This window comes from Dermacentor silvarum, chromosome 1, assembly GCF_013339745.2.
Source record: "Dermacentor silvarum isolate Dsil-2018 chromosome 1, BIME_Dsil_1.4, whole genome shotgun sequence".
Classification (NCBI taxonomy): Eukaryota; Metazoa; Arthropoda; class Arachnida; order Ixodida; family Ixodidae; genus Dermacentor; species Dermacentor silvarum.
The window spans coordinates 184,681,510-184,692,201 of record NC_051154.1 but is presented as its reverse complement, the minus strand read 5'-3'; the positions used below and the strand labels follow the sequence as shown (position 1 = coordinate 184,692,201).

At 45.9% G+C, this 10,692-nt stretch overlaps 1 pseudogene; it reads left to right on the top strand.

Annotated features, from left to right (window-relative positions):
• The first annotated feature begins 477 nt into the window (after positions 1–477).
• Positions 478–2,423, top strand: LOC125942715 (uncharacterized; annotated as a pseudogene).
• Positions 2,424–10,692: the final 8,269 nt, after the last annotated feature.

The following is a 10,692-nucleotide window of genomic DNA, read 5'->3' as shown; positions in this document are numbered from 1 at the left end:
ACCCTTCGTCCGTTTGACGTGTCTAATGTCCGCTGTACACGATGCAAACTCTCCTGCGGTTACGATTCAGGTACGCCGTTATCTGATAAGGCATCAAACGTTAGATTGTTGTTGGGCAAAAATGAAGACATTTGTATACTACAAACTCGTGTACTCGAATTATTACGGGCATCATGGGATGGACAGTCTCAAAAAAAATTCTCTTGCAGGCTAGAGGACGCCACCAGGGGGCGAACCGGAGCGAACGTACCTCGCATGAGCTCCGTGAACAACCAATTGTGGCGGCACAAACTACGTTCCGACCAAAATCCTACGGTGTCAGGTCCCTGAAGCTACAGGCTCTCGCTGGACACCAGTTTCATCACCATCGGCCCACCGGGAGGGCCATTACGGCCCAAAACCCGTTCGGGCACACCGAACGACAGCCAGCCTAACCAAGACTACGGCATCATCGCCTCGCCGCGCCGCAGCTGCACGATGCCGGACGACGCGGAGCCCCAAGGCCGCACCGAGGGCGGGTCAACCACCCCACCGACCCACCGGGTAAGCTCTTTTCAAGGCATGGACGTCGTTGAAGTAGAGGGAGAAAACTATTGCACCTGAAGAAGTAACTAAAGAAGCGGGCTGGCTCACCAGCCACCGCAATAGGAGTCGTAGAGCTATAGAGCAGTTCAGCATAATGGCTGATGAAACAAGCAAAACAATGGCACTGGCGAAGCGCGTTCTGGTGCGTGCCAAGCGCAGCGCGCGTACCACCAAGAAACCGAAGCCGCCGCGACAGCCACAACTTCCAAGGGAAGATATAAAGATCATCGTACGGCCCCGCGACGGGCTAAATGTCTCAAAACTAAGTGATGCGCAAATTCGAGATGAAGTATTGCGAGCCGCAGCAGTACCGATTGCAGAGGCGGAAGATGACATATATCGCTCCTGCGTGGAAAAAAATGTCATAGTAATCAGCACTCCGCGAATGGCAAATGCTGAGAAATACAACCGCATCAGGGAACTCCAAATTGGAGACACGCACTACGAAGCCACAGCCTACGCCGCCCCACCGGCAGACACCTACAAAGGCGTAATCCACAACATTCCGGACTACGACACTGCGGAGGACATCACCAAAAGTCATCTACAAGAAGAACCCACCATCCTGCAGGCCCGTCGCATGGGCAACACCAACTCAGCCATCATCATCTTTGAAGGCCCAAATGTACCCTTCTACGTCTATTACAGAGGCGCCGAGTACCGCTGCTACCTCCACAAGAAAAAAGTCGAAGTGTGCGGAGCCTGCGGCCGGATCGGTCATCGCGCGGACGTGTGCCCTACCCCCGACAAGAAACAGTGCAAAGACTGTGGTGCCCAAAACCCCGCGGACAATCACAGCTGCAACCCTAAGTGCGCGCTGTGCGGTAAAGATCACCCCACGGGAGACAAGAGCTGCCAGAGACGCTTTCAGACGCCTTTCCTCATCAAACAGCGCCAGTGGGAAAAACAGCGACAACAACAACAACAAACCTTGCACAACCACAGCGGCGGCGGCGGCAGAGACCCATCGTTGCCACGTCAAGCAGACAAGCAGACAACGGCAGCCCAACGCCCACCGATCAAAACGAGGGACACTGCTGCCGATCGCAAGGCATCCAGATCAAGATCCCCATCGGGACATAGACCCCAAGCTAAACAAGAAAGCAAGACCTCACCAATAACAACAAGGTGAGCTGGGCAAATGTAGTCTCCCAGTCCGAACCCACTAAGATAGAAAACCCCACGCTCCCCTCTTCTCACGACAGCGAGCTAACTAAAATCAAACAAATGCTCGAAATTCTACTAACAGAGAATAAGGCCCTCAAGGCCGAGGTAGCCCAACTGAAGGCGACACCGCCGAAAGAAGTTGTACCCGCAGAACCAGAAACTGTCCATATAGAGATAGATGCACCTCCGGCAGTTGCAGAACCTACCACACAATACGCGCAGCCAGATTCCGATACCGAGAGCCTACCCGCGAAGCGCAGAGCGGTAGAACAATCCCCTCTTCCCAAGGGACAACCGCCCACTCTGGCACCTCTAAGCGTAACATCAGGGAAGAGACGATCATAGAGGAAATCACCAGGGCCATTGATATCAAATTCGAGATAATGCATAAAACATTCCACACCATGATAACAAACCTTGCCGAAAGTTATAATGCCAGAATCGCGGTCCTCGAAAACGCCCAACAAAGGCCTAGCGTAGGGCCCATTAAAGTAACTAAGCCTTACAACCGCCCGACCAACGATGGCCTGGAATAGCGGTAAAAGCGCTATGTACGTCATATGGCAATGGAACTGCCGGGGATTCCGCCGCAAGCGAGGGAATCTCCAGCAGTTCCTACAAACTAAGGATTCCGAAGCTCCAGACATAATTGCCCTCCAAGAGACGGGGGGTCAGGCCAAATATCAGGCTATGCGTCCTTCTGCTCCGATGTATCGGGCACAGGCAAAGCGCCAATCGCTACGCTAATCAAACGAAACATACCGGCACTCATACACGAGACCGGCATTGTGTCGGTAGAACACGTCCTAGTGGAAATTATTCCTACGGCAAAGCGAGGAACTGGCACCCTGTTGGGCGTAACCCTAAATAGCAACACCGATTCCTCAATCTATTCCGAAAGCAGCACAAATAGCAAGCAAACGACCATTTGTCATACTAGGCGACTTCAATGCACACTACTCTGCATGGGTTTATCGCACCGATCATCACAAAGGCCGTCAATTGCGGCTAGACCTGCAGCAGGAGCAGCTCACGCTGCTCACAGACGCGACACGACCCACCCACACAGGAAACAGCATCTGCGTGGACACTGCACCAGACCTAACCTTCACCAAAAATGTGTCAGGCGCCACATAGTTCAACACGCAAGAAAACTTGGGAAGTGACTTCATAGTGACCACCACAATTCTAATGGGGCCTGTCAAACATATCGGCAAACGAATCCACATCACAGACTGGGACACTTTTAGGCAATTACAAACAAACAAAAATGAACCTATCATTCCTCAGATTATAGACTTATAGATATTGAGGCATGGGTTGACAGCTTACACCAAAATATTAAGCAGGCGACCAAAACCATACCAGAAGAAGCTAACATCCAGGCGGCAGATGCCAAGCTCCTCCACATGTGGGAAGCAAAAGCTAGCTTGCAAAGACGACTAAAACAACACAAACTGAGTAGATCCCTATGCAAACGCATATCGATCTTAAACAAACAAATTGAAGACTATGCTTGCCAGCTAACCCGCCAAAACTGGCACAGTGCATGTGATGGCATGGAAGCGCAAATAGGCATGGCCAAAACATGGCGCATACTTAGATGTCTACTCGATCCCGAGACCGAAACAGTAAAACTACGCACAGGCATTATCTCAGCAAAATAATCCATAATTACCCGGGATCAGACACAGACCTAATAAATGAACTCAAGAATCTATACATCGGAAACCATTCCAAAATGCCCTTACTCTCATACACAGGAGGCCCAAACCCAATAATCGACGAACCTATCATGGAAGCGGAAGTCCGCGAGGCTATACGCAGTCTATGAACGCACTACGCTCTGGGTCCGGACGATGTAACAAAGAAAACTATACGGAACCTGGACTCAATAATTGTTGGGAGACTGGCCACATCCCTCAACAGTGGAAAGAAGCTAAAATTGTCATGATACCAAAGCCGGGCAAGATGTTGCAGCTAGAGAACTTAAGACCCATCTCGCTCACCTCCTGCCTAGGCAAACTTCTGGAACACATCATCCTTACTCTCCTAAATAAACACATGGAAGCCCACGACGTGTACCCTCACACGATGATTGGATTTATGCCCAAGCTGTCCATGCAGGACATTATGCTTCAAATTAAGCACCAGATAATAGACGGTGATCATAGCTCAGAACTCGATACACGGGCCATTCTTGACCTTGATCTAACCATGCCTTCGGCAATGTTCATCACGAAGCCAACCTCACCCAGCTAAACAAACTAGGAGTTGGCGCCAGAGCATATAATTATATCAAAGACTTTCTTACAGACAGGACAGCCACAATCACCGTTTGTGGGGTAACCTCAGAGAGCATTTCACCCGGGAATCGAGGGCCACGCCAGGGCTCGGTCCTGTCTCCCTACCTCTTCAATATGGCCATGCAAGGATTGCCAAGCAAGCTCGCTAAAATCCCTAAACTACAGCATAGCTTATATGCAGACGACGTGACACTCTGGGTAACCAGAGGGAGTGACGGAGAAATCCAAGAAACTTTGCAAAGCGCGATCGAAGTTGTCACGGAATACGTAACACCTAAAGGACTCTCCTGCTCTCCGCAAAAGTCAGAGTTACTTCTGTATGGACCCACGTGCAGAGGCAGGAAAACTGTCACCACACCCCCTCGAATCACGCTCAAAGGTAATGACCAGGACATCCCAATAGTACTGAGCATCAGGATCCTTGGACTCAGAATACAAGCCAATGGACACAACAATGAAGTGATAAAGGCACTAGACTCACACGTGCATCAAACAACAAGACTCATTTCATGCATCGCCAACAGACACCACAGCATGAAAGAAACTAATCTACTCAGATTGGTACAGGCTTTTGTCATAAGCAGAACAGTGTATGCTACCCCATTCCTGCAACTAAAGAGTGATGAATGCTCCAAAATTAACCTCATGATCAAGAGAGCATACAAGCAGGCTCTACACCTCCCAATTGCGACTGCAAACGAAAAGTTTGAGGCTCTAGGAATACACAACAACGCTTGACGAGCTCATGGAGGCCCAAAGAATTGCCCAACTGGAGAGACTGTCGCAGTCTCCGGTGGGGCAACACATTCTCCAATCACTCGGGATTGCATACTTCACACAACTCGGACCAAAGCGGGACAATCCCACTGAGTTAAGAAAACACATACACGTCCCATCATTACCTAAGAACACTCACCCTCTGCACAACCGAGAGCACTGGCAGGAAAGAGCCAAATCCTTACAAAAACGCTTTGCAAACTCTAAGGACATGGCCTACGTTGCCGAGTATTGTGACCGAGACGCTATGACAGCGGCTGTACTAGATCAGAAAAATCAAATCATCGCTGCAAGCTCAGTCATTACAACCTCGCCGGAGGTCGGGGAGGAAGTCGCAATCGCCTTGGCGTACGCCTCCTCCTCAGCCAAATTCATAGTCAGCGATTCAAAGACAGCTATACGAAATTTCGCGAAAGAGCGCATTTCGCCTGAAGCCCTCAAAATTCTGGCCAAGGTACCCGAAGCCCGGCGCAGATGGACGAAACTCGTTTGGGCACCGGCGCACTCCGGTCTTCCGGGAAACAAAGCTGCTCACAGTGTGGCCCGAGAACTGGCCATCCGCGGCCACACGACAACCTCTTGCGATGAGCAGTTCGAATCCCTCCGCCGTTCAGGCAGGGATTGGATGGTATCCTACAAGAAAATTCTACAATTCTACCGCCAGGGCAGGAGGCATTACCCTCTGCCGCTCACAAAAAATGGAGATAAAAAGCAATCAGTTACTTGGCGCCTTTTACAGAGGCACACTTTCCCAAACCCAGTGACATATAGTCACCTCTATCCCGGGCTATATACAGCAGATTGTAAATTATGCGCAGGTATAGCCGATCTTCACCACATCATGTGGGCATGTCCCCTGATAATGACCAGAAAACACACTAGCTTATTACCTCCCCTTCCCATCACTACCCTAGAGCAGTGGGAGACTGCACTGCTCAGCTCAGACCCGGATCTCCAACTCCGGGTCGTCCAGATGGCCAAAAAATGCCGCCAAAGCACAAGGCCTGGCCGCCGCCTGAGGAAGAAGAGGACGGGCCCTCCCACTCTCCTCCTCCCTTAACTCCATCTCGGCCAAAATAAAGTTTATACTACTACTACTACTTTCAGAGCACCTATCTTCACTTGGAGGTCGCATTTGAAATTCTGTGTAAGCTATCACTGTTGACATGACATTCTGTGCCAGTGGTAGAGGGAAGCCCGGCGCACTTTTTCATTACAAGAGGAAAACCTTGGATGAAGTGATTCATAGCTGTCATTGTATGTGATCTTGAAGTAATGTAGGGTTAATTTGGCTGCCTGGAGAAAGCAATAACAGAAAGTTTGAAACACGACAAGGCCAACACAAGGTGCATTCTGTTTGTTGAATAGTGAGCTATCACATTTGCACTGTTGCCTTGACATGAGCCAGTGCAACTTAAAGCTGTTAATAGCCAATGTACTTTTATTTTGCTATTCTAATTCAAGTAGTAGTTTGTGCTACCTGCTTCAGCTGATTAGGTATGTCTGAATTTCAGAGGCTCCAAGGAATGACCCAATGTGAGCTAATATGCTGTCACACTCAATCAAAGCAGAGGCAGACCAGCTAACAAATCTGCTGCTTGAGCATCGTCTGCAACTCAAACGTAAATTTGATACATCTTATAACTTTACAGAATTCTTACTGTGTTTTCTGACATATATGAAAGTGATCTAAACTTCCATTTTTTGGTGGAGAATCTCATTTACTTATAAGTATACATCTGAACAGGAGAGAGTCCTCCTGCATTTCAAAAAGAAGCGCGCGATTGGAAGGGTCAATTTGACGGCTTTTAGTGACACGGTCACTATATAACCGTCAACTACTGGATTGAGCCAACTGGCTCGTGCTTGAGTTGTTAGTTGTTTGTACCCGCCGTGGTTGCTCAGTGGCTATGGTGTTGGGCTGCTGAGCACGAGGTTGCGGGATCGAATCCCGGCCACGGCGGCCGCATTTCGATGGGGGCGAAATGCGAAAACACCCATGTACTTAGATTTAGGTGCACGTTAAAGAACCCCAGGTGGTCCAAATTTCCGGAGACCCCCACTACGGCGTGCCTCATAATCAGAACTGGTTTTGGCACGTAAAACCCCATAATTTAATTTTTTGAGTTGTTTGTGACACCGCATGAATGCCAACTATGGTTTCAATGATGTGAATGGTCTCCTGCTTCATGTCTAAAATAGTGCTGCACTTGGAGCACATTTTAAACTAGTTGCATAAAATGTGATGTAAGAATTATTTGTGGTGCTCACTGAATTGAGGCTCCATGTCATAAGTGTGAGGTCGGCAACTTTGTAAAAAAAGCACGAAAGTGGGACACTATATTTTTGTGCATTGCTTGATTTTAAAGGAGAGTAATAATTTTGATGCACAATTTGTATTATACCGTTGATGTCTTGTTCTAACTCGTGCAGAATACTACAAGCCATTGAGCCCGCCAATCCTTATGTAAGCAGCTGCATCTTTTTCTGAGGTGGCACGAAGAAGGAAGTTACGTAACCAGGATCTCATTCACCAACTTTCTGCATGGGAGTCCCAGTTGTCAGTAGAAGATTCCAACAATGTATTCCAGGGTGAAAATTAAGCTTTTGTGGTTAGCAGAAATGGTAGGCCTCCTAATCTAAACATGGCTCCAGGGCCCATAACGATCTCTTTGCGGTAGGCCAGCCACATTTCAGTTGTAATTCCAATTGGTAACTTTTGAAAGCACCACAAATCAGTTTTTTTTTCTTTTTTTTTGTGAAAATGTTATAGTTTTTGCAGCCATGATTTAGGCAAAATAATTTTTTTTAAACATTGGTTACTTGAAAGATTTATTCAAGAGAGTATTGTGAATGCACCATTGCTTTCTTTTAAGCTTACAGTTTTGTCCAAGTCTTAGCCTGTTCTTTCTCTGCGCTGTTTGCTTTATTTCGAAATCAAGTGTACTGCATTTAGTGATGCTCTCAGAAAAACATAATTGGTACCTGTACCCATTTTATAAACACCTGAATTACCATTTTTACTAAGACAATTTTATTTTTGTTGCAATGATAATTAAGATTTCTAAGTTCTCTGTAAAAAAAAGTTGCATTTGCTAATGCCCCGCTGTATTAGTCGTATTCATGGCAACCATACTGAATCACATTTGTATTTATGAAATAAACTGCATCTTTTACTGCTCCCTTAAGCATCTATGAGGCATTATGGAAGGTTGTGTCTGTGTAGAGACAGGAAACACCCTTTCTGCACGCTGTTTTGTCTTGCTTAATGTCAACTCTCCACGCACTTGCACTCAGTTCTTCTCCATTAGTACTGCATGCAACCATTTAGAGTGCACTTTACCTGAGGTGATAGTGGTATTTAGTGGCTGTATTCTGTCGTGGAGATGGCATATGTGCCTTTTGCATATGGATCCATGCATTTTCATACCAGTACAAGTCTACTAGCACATAAGATGCACATGCAGTGAAATCTACTCGTGGCCTGTGCAACAAGGGAAATAGAATCGTATATTTGTTGCAATATTTCAGAATAACATGCTTATTAACAGCACTGCTACAGCCGTCATGCGTTTTATAGTATGCTAATACTGATCCAGTAGTGTCACAAAACAATGGCCCTTTCTGACTCTCAAATTTTGAACAATTTACAAAACTGAAAATGTAGAACAATTTACTGGCAGGGTGCTCGAACGTTGGGATTGGCTGAACAAAATTAGTTAATTGTAATGTACTATGTGCACTTAGTGTGTGCTTAGACTGAATTGCAACATCTGTTTAGGCTGTATCGTAAATTCTTTAAAACAAAGGGGCATAATGAAAAGTTAATTTTTCTGCCACACATGGGTAGCGGCAGACGGCAGGTTGTGTATGAAAATCTCCAATAGTGTTTCATTGCCAACTTTGGTACTCATTAAAGTTGAGGAGTGCTCACGCCATTTGATCGCTGGAAATGCTTATACTAGCACGAGCTTAGGCAAAAACTGTTGCCTTGCAGTTTAAAAGGAAGGTGTGGGAGAACAATATAGAGCACCAATACATTTGTATGTGAATGTTGGGATAAATATTTCGGTACTGCTGCAGTGCATTGCCAAAAAATATTTTGTTGCACTGTGTTTATTACTTCTTTAAGTGATCATCAATTTGGTATTTGTGCAATATTACAGCGGCATGAAATCAAGGGCTTGACAACAGCTCACCTGTTTGGAAATTAACTTGGTACAAGAAAGACACTGACCGCAGTCAAAGTGAAAATTGTGCTGTGGTCGTTGTCTTTCTTGTGCTTTTGTAGTGACATCTAAAATAAGAATTCAACTTTACAGGATGGTAAACACGGTAAGTAGAGCTAACCATAGCACGTTTGAAGCTAAAACAAGCCGGTACCTTGAATGTCTGCACCCCAGCTACAGCAGTGCTTCCCAAGGTGGCTACTAGCTGTAAGTGGAGGGAGCATTTGCTGAGCTACCATCTGGCTTCTAGAGGTCAAGGGCTAGAGTACAGCTTACAAAAAACTGCTACTAGCCGTGGCCTCAGGTAGATCAAGCTGAAAGGTCTACTAGCTATCTCCGTACTTCCTGGGATGTGTTTATGTCAAAGGGACACGTATGAAGAGAAATGCTAGATCAGTTTAAACTGTTAAACTATTTTTGAAAGCTATATTTTTGTTAATTTCACTGTAATAAGTTGATTATCAGAAGAGAAAATGACGGTCAAAGGGAAGTTTTCAAAATTTTATGCCGAAATGCAGTGCTGTCACGTCAGTGTAATGTCATTGATTACAGAATATTTTTCAGTATTTGGGCTATTTGGCTCAGTAAGGTCCTTGGAACATGCTACTTTCAGTCTTTGGCTCTTTTATATTGCAATGTAGTCCATTTTTACTGATAACACATTTACTAGGCCTGAGCAGATGCCGTCAAAGTCCATGATGTCACAGCAAGCTCGTGTAGGAACTTCAAGGTGACGGCACCCTCTGTCTTTCGTTATTGCGTCTTTTCTGACTTATCACCCACCGTGGTTGCTCTGTGGCTATGGTGTTGGGCTGCTGAGCACGAGGTCACAGGATCAAATCCCGGCCACGGCGGCCACATTTCAATGGGGGCGAAATGCAAAAACACCCGTGTACTTAAATTTAGGTACACGGTAAAGAACCCCAGGTGGTCGAAATTTTCCGGAGTCCCCCACTACGGCGTGTCTCGTAATCAAATCATGGTTTTGGCACGTAAAACCCCATAATTTAATTTTTTTTTTCTGACATCAAATTTCCTCTCACAGTAGAGTGACTTTCCTGGTGTTGTACGAGGATAATTTACTAATACAGTGCAACTTTTCACTTTAGTGTCCCTTTAAAGTTCATTCTTTTGTATCCCAAGGACACCTGATGAAGCAGCCGAATTGAGAGACGCCAAGACAAAAGACAGTATGGCACTGGTACACCGAGTACGAAGGAGGAAGCAAATTGGCACTGGTGATGTCAGGGCATGAAACAATGATGATAGCTGTACATATAAAAAAGTATGGGTGTGCGAATAATAATTTTTGAGACCAAATCAAACACAAATAGAATAGCGCCAAAACGTGAATCGAATCAAAGTAGATGTTGAATAGTTTTCTAATAGCTTTCCAACAAAACGCTCATTTTCTCCATGAATATAAAACTTTTCATATAATAATAGTACTAGTATTCATAACGTTAGCAAGCTTCAGTCATAACTAGAGACTGGAACTTTAGGTAAAATGCTTATTTTTTCCTTATGTCCTTATTGTGCCTATTTAACATACGAGCATAAACAGCGGTTATAGAAACATTAGTGGCACCTTTATCATGTCTATAAGTGCCTATTTCTATGTTGGGGCC